The sequence below is a fragment of the Silurus meridionalis genome, chromosome 8 (assembly GCF_014805685.1).
Source record: "Silurus meridionalis isolate SWU-2019-XX chromosome 8, ASM1480568v1, whole genome shotgun sequence".
Classification (NCBI taxonomy): domain Eukaryota; kingdom Metazoa; phylum Chordata; class Actinopteri; order Siluriformes; family Siluridae; genus Silurus; species Silurus meridionalis.
In genome coordinates this window covers 22,967,030-22,980,275 of record NC_060891.1, presented here as the reverse complement: position 1 = coordinate 22,980,275, position 13,246 = coordinate 22,967,030, and positions in this window count along the sequence as shown.

Genomic DNA, 13,246 nt, shown 5'->3' with positions numbered 1-13,246 from the left:
AGAAAATTAGGTTAATTTGGATTTGGATTTATTTCTATAAAAATGTACATTCTACTGCTTCTGTAGACATATTTGAATATGTAAATAACTAAGTGTAATGGATATAAACTTATAAGTTTTGTACTGGCCATGCCCCCACCAGACCCACACTGGTCAGCTTTTGCAAAGTAAGGAGTCTTGTCCAGTTGCATGTGCTTTATATTTATTTATTTTTTTTGTTTTTAGTTTTTGGTGAGTAGTTAGATTACATATGTTTCAGTATGTTTTTGTTTTTATTTCCCAAGAGTCTGTTTGTGAGTACTCAAAAACTTTTCAAAATTTCAAGTAGTGTTTTACTGTTTTTGCTAATGCGTGGGTCCCACTTGAACATCTAACGACAAATTCAGCAGAAATTGTTTGTCACGACACCATTTGTTAATTTAGTTTATTTTATTTTACTTCATCAAAAAAAAATGTGAACAGTGAAAAACAATTAACAATTAAAAAAATTTATTTTGTTCACCTGCAAGATTTTGAGCTCTCGTGCGACCGACACAATCGCACTTGAATGGCTGAGTTCCACGGTTATTTAAAAGTCTTTTTATTGTTCTGGTTATTTTTTTCATCAAGGGACTGGTTGCGAACATAGACAATTTGGTTGACAAAACAGCATTAAATAACTGGCATTATAATGTCATCTTGTCTATCTGTTTCTTTCTTTGTTAGGATGTCATTAACATGGACTCGTATCAACAAATTCCAGTAGGAATCCTTTGTTTTGACCCAGAAAGTTCACACTAAAGCCTTCCTGACTGTGCATCTCCCTCAGGCCTTCAGTCTTCTTACTGGACTAATTTATGCTCTGTGATAGAACTATCCAAAGTGTTTGAAAAATTATTTACATTTTGCCCAGCAGGTATTTCTTTACCTTGGAAAGGTTGACTCTTCTTTTTTAAAGATGTAAAAAAACTTTAAACTTGTTTGTATTTTAAAATGAACAGTTAAGTAGAAATAAGAGAAAGAAATGTACTTTGTTGTTTGCTTGCTTTAGTATGTAATTTAATGTTAGCAAAACGTTAAGTGGAGTAATTTGACAGAACAAGATACTTAAAAGCATGTAGTCTATTCAACTAAAACTAATTGTTAGAAAAACTTAAAATTTAAAGTTATGTCTACTCAAGTTCAACATAAGTAAACCTCAACTTTATCAATTAACCATTACTTAATTTCTTTAGGGCAACCATTTTCATCAAATAAAAAAAAATTACCTGAACTCATCCCGGCTTAGAGTATAGTACAATACCCAACTTCCTCTTTAACTCTGCGATTTTATATAAGGATGTTGCACAGTTATGCTTATCCATAGGATTTTAAATTTATAAAATGTATCACTCAGGATTTTTGCCTCATCATAGAACAGAAATAGCACTAGTTAAAGTGATAAATTACCACTAGTCACTGATAAGTTATATATTTTTGCTTGGATTGTTGTATCTTAGTGCAGCTTTGGACACCATTTATCATAAATCATCATGGCTCAGGAAGTTTACTAAAATTAAACCACACATATGGGCGGCTGATAAAAACACTCAGATGGGACTAAATAAATGCATAGCCAGTTTCTAATTAAATGCTGTTTATTAAAATAAAAGCATTTAAATCTGACAAAAGGCATCATTAAAAAGGCATTGTACACACATTCTTCCTTGTTTGTGCAACCATGAGCAACCTTTCTGGCGGTACAGGAGACCAATTGTGCTGTGATTAAACTAAATGATATATTCACAGCCATGCTTCAATATTAATTGAAAGCATAAGATTGTTTTTTTTTTAGGAAGAAAAATTGAAAGCCACACTACTCAATGCTATTCATAGTGATATACACCGATTAACATACTTATCATGTACGTATGTAAAAATGGCTTTTTTATTTTGCTAAAAGTTTTCAATTGATTGTAATTGATGGTAATGGTAGCTCAGTCTTAGGCTCAGTAGTTGAGATGTTGGACTGGGTTATTTGAGTTCAAATCTTAGCACTATCAAGTGTGATGGATAATTATTTTCATAAGTAACAAATTCAATAACAAAATTAAAATGGAAAGCAAAATAAACAAACAAAGTTCTGGATGCAGGTTTGTGGTGTCAAAGAAGACTTTATTATGCTTAAAGTTAAAACGCACCATACAAGCTGCTGCTCCTGGGCCATTAAGCAAGGACTTTATCCGTCAACTGTACTGCTGAAAATTATATTGTTACGTTTCCACTGTAGCTAAGCCTAGGGAGAATGCAGGAGCAATTATAATGGTTTAATTGTCGCAGGCTGTTTGGAGGTTAGAGAATGGTTATTGCTTATAATGACAAACTAAATATGAGGAGACATAAAATAACATTTTAAGTGTGGCAAGGAAACTAGACTCACAGAGGATGGGGAATATAGAGAGTGCTATAGGGTTAGGGTAAGACAGCATGGCACCAAAGACAGGATAACAAAAGGGTGCCAGATACAGCCAAACAAAAAGTGGGGTGGGGGGCTGTTACGTGCAGAACAGCTAGAATGCAGCTTGGTATAGAGAAAGAAGATAAGATAACATACCTTATTATGCCTACATAATGCCTACACAGGCATATCACAATCAACGGGTCATTTGAAGTTTTTTACATGAAATATTCTTTTACCTTTACAGTACAAACAAACACATATGCTGTGTTGTACAGTTAGCTGTTGTGGCCCTTCACAAACATATGGATAAAAAAAAATTTTCTAACTGTGAAATCCTGGGATGTAATAACTCCTTAATCTTTAAATTTTGTTTTTTAATGTAAAACATGAAATTGCTTGTATTTTTTTATTTATTAGTCATGAACAATTAAACAGTTTACATTAAAATAATAATAATAATAATAATAATAATAATAATAATAATAATAATAATAATAATAAATACAATGCTTGTTTGGTTAAATTATATAAAATATATATTTCTTATATAAAATATAACAGAATAAATAAAAATAATGCAATACACTTTTTTATTATATAAAATTAAGTGATCAATAAAATTGCACAAATTAAGCTGATTAAATAAAAACAAATAAATAAGAAAATTTGATTAATTAGTTTACATTGGTTACACATTGTTATACATGTAATATTTACTGAATTTCTTCTTTCAAGAGAAATTATTGAATCTGGACACAAAAATCCATAGCGCTACTGTTTGATGCTAGATACCTCCTGGTTAATGGCTAATGCTAGCACTGTGGATTCTTTAGAGTACCCCTTCAGGAACTCGAGCTGCGTCGAAACGCTATGGGAACGCCCCTGCGTGACCGCGCCCTGAACCACGTGTGTAATCTGACCAATAGGCGTTTGGGACGTGACGTCATCAGCGGGCGACATCGCATAAACAGGAACCTACAAATGGCTGCGAGATGGACCAGACGCTAGCTTTCTGCTCGTTCAGGTAAGCGCTGTTTCGCTGTGTTTTTTCTGATCGAGTGATGGCTGGCAGACAGAGTTTCCGTAAGTGCGTTCATCCGTGTCCGCGTTTCATTACCGGTAAGGATTCGCATGATCGGTGCGTTGTTTGCCTGGGAGTGGAGCATGCACAGTCAGCTCTCGAGGGAGTCGATTGCTCGCATTCTAGCCGCATGGCTATGCGCACGCTTCGCTCCCGGAGAGTGCTCTTTGAGAGGAGCTCTCTCCCTCGCGGCTCTGGTCCCGCTCTCGCCGAGGCAAAGTCCTCTCAGCCTGTGCTGTATGAGGAACTCCTCGAGGTCGTGACACGAGCCGTTGCTAAGCTGGATCTAGCTTGGCCGGTGGAGCAGCAGAGACAGCGCGCACCCAGTAAGCTGGATGAGCGCTTTCTGCGTCCTGTGTCGCTTCCTCGGCGCCGGGGCCTGCCGTTTTTCCCTGATCTGCACGCCGAGGTGTGCCCTTCGAGCCTTGGATGTCTGGAAGGACCGGACATTCCTGTCCCGTGGCCCAGTGTTGGGGGCTCCGTGTCGTTGCGTGACGCTAATGACGGACGCTTCCCTCACGGGGTGGGGAGCGGTCATGAGTGGCCACTCCACCCAGGGTTTGTGGAGCGGCCCACGTCTCTCGTGGCACATAAATTGGCTGGAGATGATGGCAGTGTTTTTAGGGTTAAAACACTTTCTCCCGGACCTGAGAGATCGCCATGTGTTGGTCCGCACAGACAATACAGCGTCTCCTACATCAACCACCAGGGGGTCGCCGATCTGGCCCCTTGTACAAGCTAGCATGGGCGGTCCTCTTGTGGTCTCAGGACAGGTTCCTGTCCCTGAGGGCCATTTACATCCCGGGTCGGTTGAATGTCAGAGCAGACGCCCTGTCGAGGCAGGGGCCGAGGCCTGGGGAATGGCGTCTCCACCCCGAGGTGGTGGAGCTCGTATGGCGGAGGTTCTACAGAGCCCAAGTGGATCTTTTTGCGACCCAGGAGACCTCGCACTGTCCCCTCTGGTTCTCTCTCTCTCACCCAGCCCCGTTAGGGCTGGATGCCATGGTGCAGTCATGGCCGAGGCTATGTCTGTACGCCTTTCCCCCGATCGCTCTGCTCCCTGGAGTTCTGGAGAGAGTTCGCCGGGAGGGAGTCCGTCTCCTCCTGGTGGCGCCTCGATGGCCGTGCAAGCTGTGGTTTGCGGATCTGGTGTCCCTACTCGCATATGGCTCCCCGCCTGCGGGGCAGTCGCTGGGTAGGCACCCACTGGTGACACGTTTCCTCCGTGGCACCCGGAGGCTGAGGCCCGGGACGCGACCCAGAGTGCCTGTCTGGGATCTGGCCGTTGTGCTGGCGGCTCTCTCTGAGCCCCCCTTCGAGCTGTTAGCCGATGTGGCCCTTAGGTTTCTGTCGATTAAGACCACATTTCTGTTGGCGATTTCCTCCCTGAAGAGGATCGGGGATCTGCAGGCTCTGTCTGTGGCCCCGTCTCGCCTGGAATTTGCCCCTGGCATGGCCAAGGTGTTTCTCTATCCAAAACCGGGGTACGTGCCTAAGGTCCCTCACGTCCTGTCGCAATTTGCCCTCCTCCGTTTACTGCCCCCGACCAGGAGCGACAGCACCGACTGTGTCCGGTGCGAGCGCTGGATGCTTACCTCCGCAGGACGAGTCCTTGGAGGAAGTCGGAGCAGCTGCTAGTCTGCCATGGCCCTAATAGGAAAGGTTTCCCGGCCAATAAGCAGACTTTGAGCAGATGGGTTGTGGATGCGATTGTGTTGGCTCACGAGTCCTCTGGCCTCCCCGCACCGCTTGGGGTTCGAGCTCACTCCACCCGGAGTCCCGCTTCAGGACATCTGTGACGCGGCGGGTTGGTCCACCCCGCTGACCTTCGTCAGGTTCTATGACCTTGACCTCAGAGCCACCCCGGGCTCCTCTGTCCTGCATGCTGGTGCCGAGGCCCTCACTCTCTAGGCAGGGTCTGGTCAGTGTGGCGTGATTGGACACTCGTTCCCATATCGTTTCGACGCAGCTCGAGTTCCTGAAGGGGAACGTCTCTAGGTTACGACCGTAACCCTAGTTCCCCGAGGGAACGAGACGCTGCGTCTCCGTGCCACACTCCCTGCATCCCTGCGGCGCTTACCTTCTCTCGCAGGAGCTGGTCCATCTCGCAGCCATTTGTAGCTTCCTGTTTACGCGACGTCGCCCGCTGATGACGTCACGTCCCAAACGCCTATTGGTCAGATTACACACGTGGTTCAGAGCGCGGTCACGCAGGGGCGTTCCCATAGCGTTTCGACGCAGCGTCTCGTTCCTTTGGGGAACTAGGGTTATGGTCGTAACCTAGAGACGTTTTCATGCAAGCATAAAAAAAAAATTTGTTTTGAGCATGCAAAAAGTTTTTTTCAACCCCTGGCATTGTTATATATGTTTTCAAGTTTGTTAATAATAATAATAATAATAATAATAATAATAATAATAATAATAATTTAATATCTTATTATGTATATTATTATTAATAATAATTATTTCGTTTCTAAAAAACTCAGATTTTAACCATGTTCCGCACATACTGTAAGAAGGATTACATTTGGTAAACTAGGGTACCAAAACTGAAAGCCCTGTACTGTAATATATTTTGCATGTTGAACTTTATATAATAAGCTTAGATAGTTTATAAAGTTTAATATATTTTAAAACTTATATGATTAGCTTTGTATATCCAGCTTTGAATATACAGATGCATCTTAATTAATTAGAATATCATTAAAAAGATTTGTTTTAGTAATTGCATAAAAAAAGTGAAACTTTTATATTATATAGATTCATCATACACTAGAGGTGGCAAAAGTACACACATCCTTTACTTAAGTAGAAGTACAGATACTCATGTTTTAAAATACTCGGGTAAAAGTTGAAGTACTAATTAAACTTTTTTACTCAAGTGAAAATAAAGAAGTCTTGGCTCCGACATGTAATTAAGTAAAAAGTAGTTATTACTTCCACCTGTTTTAGTGTCACACTGGTAACTGGACCTCACATCATATGATAGATAGATAGATAGATAGATAGATAGATAGATAGATAGATAGATAGATAGATAGATAGATAGATAGATAGATAGATAGATAGATGATAGATAGATAGATAGATAGATAGATAGATAGATAGATAGATAGATAGATAGATAGATAGATAGATAGATAGACATGGTGAAATATGGATGCAACATAGAGCATGAAGACAAAACAATTCTTGTAAATGTTCTAAAGTAATAATGGTGGTTTAAATTACGTAAATCATCAGGACACCAAACGGAACCTTTGCTATGTTTCCACACAGACAGTTAATGAGTTGATACAGGAGAAACTGCACCTCTTCAAGTCAAGAAGCTTTTATATATATATATATATATATATATATATATATATATATATATATATATATATATATATATATATATATATATATATATATATATATATATAATTATAGACATTTTACAGATTTGAATGATGTATTGTTTTTATCTGTATGATTAATAAAGACAGTAATTTTAGTTCGTTTCGCCACCCAGAGGGTTAATTGTGTGAATCATGGCGGATTTGGTGTTTGATTTGAGACTTAAATAAAACAAGTTTACTGATTAAAAATATTTTTCGGTGAAGTTTATTAAATTCTTTATTTTATATCTAAGTAAAAAAAAGGCATTGTGAATAAATGTATGTTGTGCTGAAGGTTTTAATTCCGCCTCTTTTATATTTATTTATTTATTTATTTATTTATTTATTTATGTATTTATATTTTTTAGAAAAATGGTAAAAACAGAAATGCGCGCTGAATTGATAGCGTTCTAATACAATTTAGTGCCGTTTAAAAGAATTTTTATTTTGACAGCCAAATATATATATATATATATATATATATATATATATATATATATATATATATATATATATATATATATATATTAATACAAAATGAATTCAAAATGTTGTTACCTAATGAATGTGTTCAGAAGATTCACATATAGAACACAAGCAGAGAAAAGATGATGATGATGATGATGATGATGATCAGGAATGTCTCTGTTCTCAGTCATGTTTACATCACTGACTCCCTCTGTCTCATCCACATTAACTTTACTTTTGTTGCTTTCTGCCCTGCTGATTCTTAGCTTCGTAAACTAGTCTACATCTGTGGTGAGTGAGAGCAGGACATTATACACCAGTGGATTGAAAAAGACGCGCAATGACAGGAAATCAGTTGATTGGCTGAAATCAGCGTGCAGTGAAAATAAAAAATTTCACCAAATGAATTAATTAAAACTAAAGTACCGAGACTGTTTTGAAAATGTAAGAAGTAAAAAGTACAGATATTTGTGTAAACATGTAATGAGTAAAAGTAAAAAGTTGTCTGAAAAATAAATAGTGGAGTGAAATACTGATACCAAAAAAATCTACTTAAGTACAGTAACGAAGTATTTGTACTTCATTACTTCCCACCTCTGTCATACACAGACTGATATATTTAAAGTGTTTATTTTTTCAGTTTTATTGATTATGGCTTACAGCTAATGCAAAACCAAAATTCAGTATCAGAAAATTAGAATATTGTGAAAACGTTTAATAATGGAGACTCATGGTGTCACACTCTAATCAGCTAATTAAATCCAAACACCTGCAAAGGTTTCCTGAGCCTTTAAATAACGTCTCAGTCTGGTTCAGGCTACACAACCATGGGGAAAGACTGCTGACTTGACAATTGTCCAGAAGATGATTACTGACACCCTGCACATGGAGGGTAAGACACAAAAGTTCATCGCTAAAAAAGCTGACTGTTCACAGATTGCTGTATCCAAGCACAATAATGGAAAGTTGAATGGAAGGAAAAAATGTGGTAGAAAAAAGGTTAAATGAAGCCCATTCAAGAATTTGGGGGGATTCATATAGAGTGGACTGCAGCTGGAGTCAGTGTTTCAAGAGCCTCCACGCACAGACATATCCATGGGCTACAATTGACGCATTCCTTGTGTCAAGCCACTCCTGAACCAGAGACAATGTCATAGGTGTCTTACCTGGGCAAAGGACACAAAGGACTGGACTGTTGTGCAGTGGGCCAAAGTCATCTTTTCAGATCAAAGGAAAGAAAATTGAGCATTTCATTTGGAAATAAAGGTCCCAGAGTCTGGAAGAAGAGAGGAGATGCAAAGAATCCAAGTTGTAATTAAAGAAAAAGGAGCCCCTACCAAGTATTAAGTACGTATACAGTAAATTAACATACTGTCCAGAAGGCCAACAATTCACTCAAAATGTTTTTGTCAAAATCATCAAAATTGAAAGAAATAAACACTTGAAATATATCAGTCTGTGTGTGATGAATCTATATATTATAAGTTTCACTTTTTGTATTTAATTACACCATTGAATACAATCAACTTTTTAATGATATTTTAATTTATTGAGATGCACCTGTATAGTTACCTGATTTATGTTTAGTGTTACTTTTTATGCAATCAAGATAAGTTTTGTACTGGTAAATTGTGTTTTGGGATCTTGGATAATTGTGTATACAGTATCTCTCTGTTGAAATTCCTATTTACATTACAATATTTTTTTTTCCTATTCAGGATTTCAGGTATATAAAATGCAAATGCAAATTATGTTTACAGCAGAGCAGAAATGTCCTGATTTTTTTTCCTGTGATTTTAAGATAACATGTTTTTCTTAAGAACACGATAATGACTCACAAGACCCAGAACTGATCTCAAGATACAAAAAGATTACTTGATTTTGTAACTTTTTTGACAGCCAGTTATTTTCCAAGATCATGTAATATTAGTTTTAGTAGTAGTAGTAGTAATTATAGTAGTAATAATATATAGTAAAAGCAGTGGTATCAAAAAGTTTTGACACTAACTCGCACATGCCACTCAAAACACCTCAGATGACTTATTGCAGAATCGCCGTATAATTTTTAGGACAAATGGAATTATTATAACCTGATTTCATCGACTATAACACATTTTGTCAGATAGCATGATGTGATTTATTTGATCTTGAATGTATTTTGTTAGAAAGCACTTTTATTTAGCTACCATACATGGAAGCCCAGATATGCGAAAGTTATGGGAGAATGTTGTCTCATGCAGAGGGTTATCTGTTCCCTCAGCTTTGTATACTTGTAAGCAAACACACAATACGTTCCATGAAGTCTGCATATCTGCCAATCTCATCACAAGAGACAAAACAGCTAGGGGTAGTCAAAACAATAACAGGCCTGGACAGAAAGTGCTTTTAGATACTTTCAGATACCATTTATTATTTTAACAATGTGCAGCATACTGTATATCACAAACGAGGCTCACATTCCTGTACAGAAAGTGATACTGAAATAAGTTAATGTTACACTATGTTTGGTCAAGATTAAAACAAATATATATGTATTTGGCAAATAGAGTGCAGGCCTGCAATAGAGAAAAAAAATTTTCTGGCATTGTCTTCTTTTTGTAGTGCTAATGTGATCTTGAACTGCCAAAACCAGCATGATTATTGTTGACCAAATTTTAGCAGGATGTGGTGCATCCAGTGGCGGGCCATGCATTTGGTACCTGGGCCTTCAGTGAGGACTTACCCAACTTAATCCACCTCTTAATACCACCACTATCACGTCGCAATTATAGAAAACAACAAAAACGCAATATAACAACACGTGGCATTACAGAGAGAGACATTTCTCATATGAAGGGGGTATACCATTTTACTAAAGCAAGTACCCCAGTTAAGAAACCTCTACACTACAACCGCAACTGTGCACCCAGTGTCAGCACCAGAGAATACAGAATGAGGGGGCATCATGTTTAACTGGGGGGCCTATCTCGTTTACATACTATTACTATTATTATTATTATTATTATTATTATTCAATAAACATAAAGTATCGATTTCTCTGTATTTGATCTTCATTCAGTAGTGTCGAGATTTATTTACCCTTTTCTGTCCGACTTACTTTTTCTCTCCACATACTGTAACAAGTTAAATGTTCTTTGGATGTTTCATGTCTGTTGAACCCTCTATTTGTTTCCATGGTGTGTTTTCAGTCATGGAAGCCTTTAAGTTATAAAAGCCGGATCAAGTCTAGTCCCCTGGCTGATCTGCACTGCAGTTTGGGCACAAAATTTTCTGCAAGGGGAGCAAAAAGCTGCATCTGCCTTAACTGAATTCTCAAGCCAGTCTCTTTTCTGAAACCACGCCTGCAAAAATGACCTCTTTTTAGTACCAAACAGGCGTGTTGGATACGTACTTAGTACGACTTGCATAGGTCCATCTATCCCCAAATCATCTGGGCAGGTGGCATCATTTCGGTCGGAACCAGTAGCTCTGCCGTCACTGAGTCCTATCACTGGGGCGTCGACATTCTCATCAGTGGTGTTTGTCATACTTGAACTGAGCCGATGAACAGTTTTCTCTGTTGAGGTGGCAAACCATTTTCTTATATCCATTGTTAAAGATTTTTTAATAAAAAAAGTGTTTTGGTAAATGTTTTAGACGAACTTCAGAATAACGATTTCACTGACCATTTAGCCTACTGATTAACATTACTGACGTAGTGGCAGCATGCATGTAATTTGCTGACTATGTTAGTACTGCATTATGAGTTAGTAATTTTTTTATTTAATTTACTTATACTCTTCATTCTTTAACCAGTATTCATGCTATAATACAATCAATTTGTAAAAAAAAATGTTTAATTATTAAGTTTGTTATTATTTTGAGAAGTAAGGGGGCACAGTGACTGCATACTAATAATTTGCACCGCTCCTCAGAGGCTGTAATCAGTGGTACTGCTCGTATTCACTGGTCTGAAAGCTAACAAACCCTTTCCCAGGCTGAGACAAGCTAGCTAGCTTCGGGGTTGACCGACCTCCTCACGATGTCTAGCTTTTCTGGAAAATGTATTTTTAAGTATGTCCAAGACCAAATCAATTTCTCTTCCTCCGTAGGCATAAAAAAGTCTAACTTCGATGTATTCATGTGTGCAGAGTGTGACACACGTGTTTTGCCAGTCAAACTTGGCTGTAACAGTTTCCCTCTGACCAACCAATCAGAGGACGGAAAAATGCTGACGCTATTCTGTAAGGTGAATTTGAAATCTGATTGGTTAAAACAGACCCGTTGGTAATATTCTCAATGGTAAAAAGCCAGCACTAAAGACTTTGAAGGCCCTGGGCAGATTAGATTGACATGTCAGCACATAGAGGCTGAAATCTAATTGGACAAAAAATCTGACATCCACATACATGTACTGGAAGCAGTGCAGCCAAGAGAAATGCTATGAAAAGAAGAGAATAAACTGTTGGGAATAAATTAATACAATTTCATGAAACAAATATTAAAATTTAGGTTGTAAATGTGGGTCAGTGCTTCTGATAGTGTTTGGGCCAGCAGAGAAGGCTTTGCTAGCCCTGACCGCACGCCACTGGGTGCAACAAAGTAAATGGGAAATGAAAGTGAGTGCAAGGAAATACAGTTACACTGGGGCCTTTTAAAGCATACACTGCTGCTGGGTGAGATCAACAGTTGAGAAAACTGGTAGCTGTGCTATCAACTTAACAACCATTATTTTGTGCACTGGCAAGTCCCAGTTTTGTTTTACAGTGGTTCTAGTTACTGGTCAGATTTTGAAAGAAAAAGGCTTACACTTGGAATCCTTTGCTGCAAAGCTCTGGCATTTTAAAAACCAAAGATTGCTGTACATCACCAAGTTTGCCTTAGTTTTTCACTAGTTTTACAAATTCCAACATTGCTGGAAACATAAAAAAAGTCATTACATCACTGATAACAGGATTTCTCCAGCATTTTCAAGACTTTGTGGCTTTTGATACTGTTTATATTGGTCATACTGATTTCCCACAAACGTCTGATGTGCTGCAGGTATATTTAAAGTACAAGGTTGTGTCAAGTTTTATCTATTTTCACAGCACAAGTGGTTGAGCCTTAACACAAAACAAAACATTTAATATATAAGTTTTCTGGTAAATACATTGGCTAATGCATTCTTCTGGCAAATTACAAACAAAACAAACCTTCACAAAGTACAGAGAAGAAAAGCAAAGGCATGCAGATGAACATAACATTCTGAATGCAAACAAACACTATTTAAATGATAAAAATTAAATAAGTATGAGCGAGTAATTGCGAGTTAACCAGCACAGACAGGAAAGCAGCAGGACCAGATGGCATCACAGATCGGGTTCTGAAAGCCTGCACTGACTAACTATCACCAGTGTTCACCAAGATATTCAACCTCTCCCTGGAACAGACTCTTGTCCTCTCATGCTTCAAACAGTTTATCTTTGTTCCTGTCCCAAAGAAACTCTAGCCCACCTGCCTCAACGACTACTGCCCTGTAGCCCTGACCTAAGCAGTGATGAAGTGCTTTAAAAGGCTGGTCAGAGACTTCATCACTGCATCACTAATGATGCTATCGCATATCTACACACAACGATTAACCACCTGGACTGCAGAGAAGGGAATTATGCAAAATGCTGTTTGTGGACTACAGTTCAGCGTTTAACACCATAATTCCCTTTATGCATTACCTCTAAGTTGAAGGTCCTGGAAACTTCCTGTGTCAATGGATTTCCAACTTCCTGACAGACAGACCACAAGCCGTACAGCTCTTCAGAGTTGTGTTCTGAGCCCTCTGCTGTACTCAATGTACACTGACTCTGTGGCCACTTCCAACTCCAATACCTTCATAAAGTTTGCTGATGACACTGTTGTGGTGGGCCTGATCTCCAACAACGA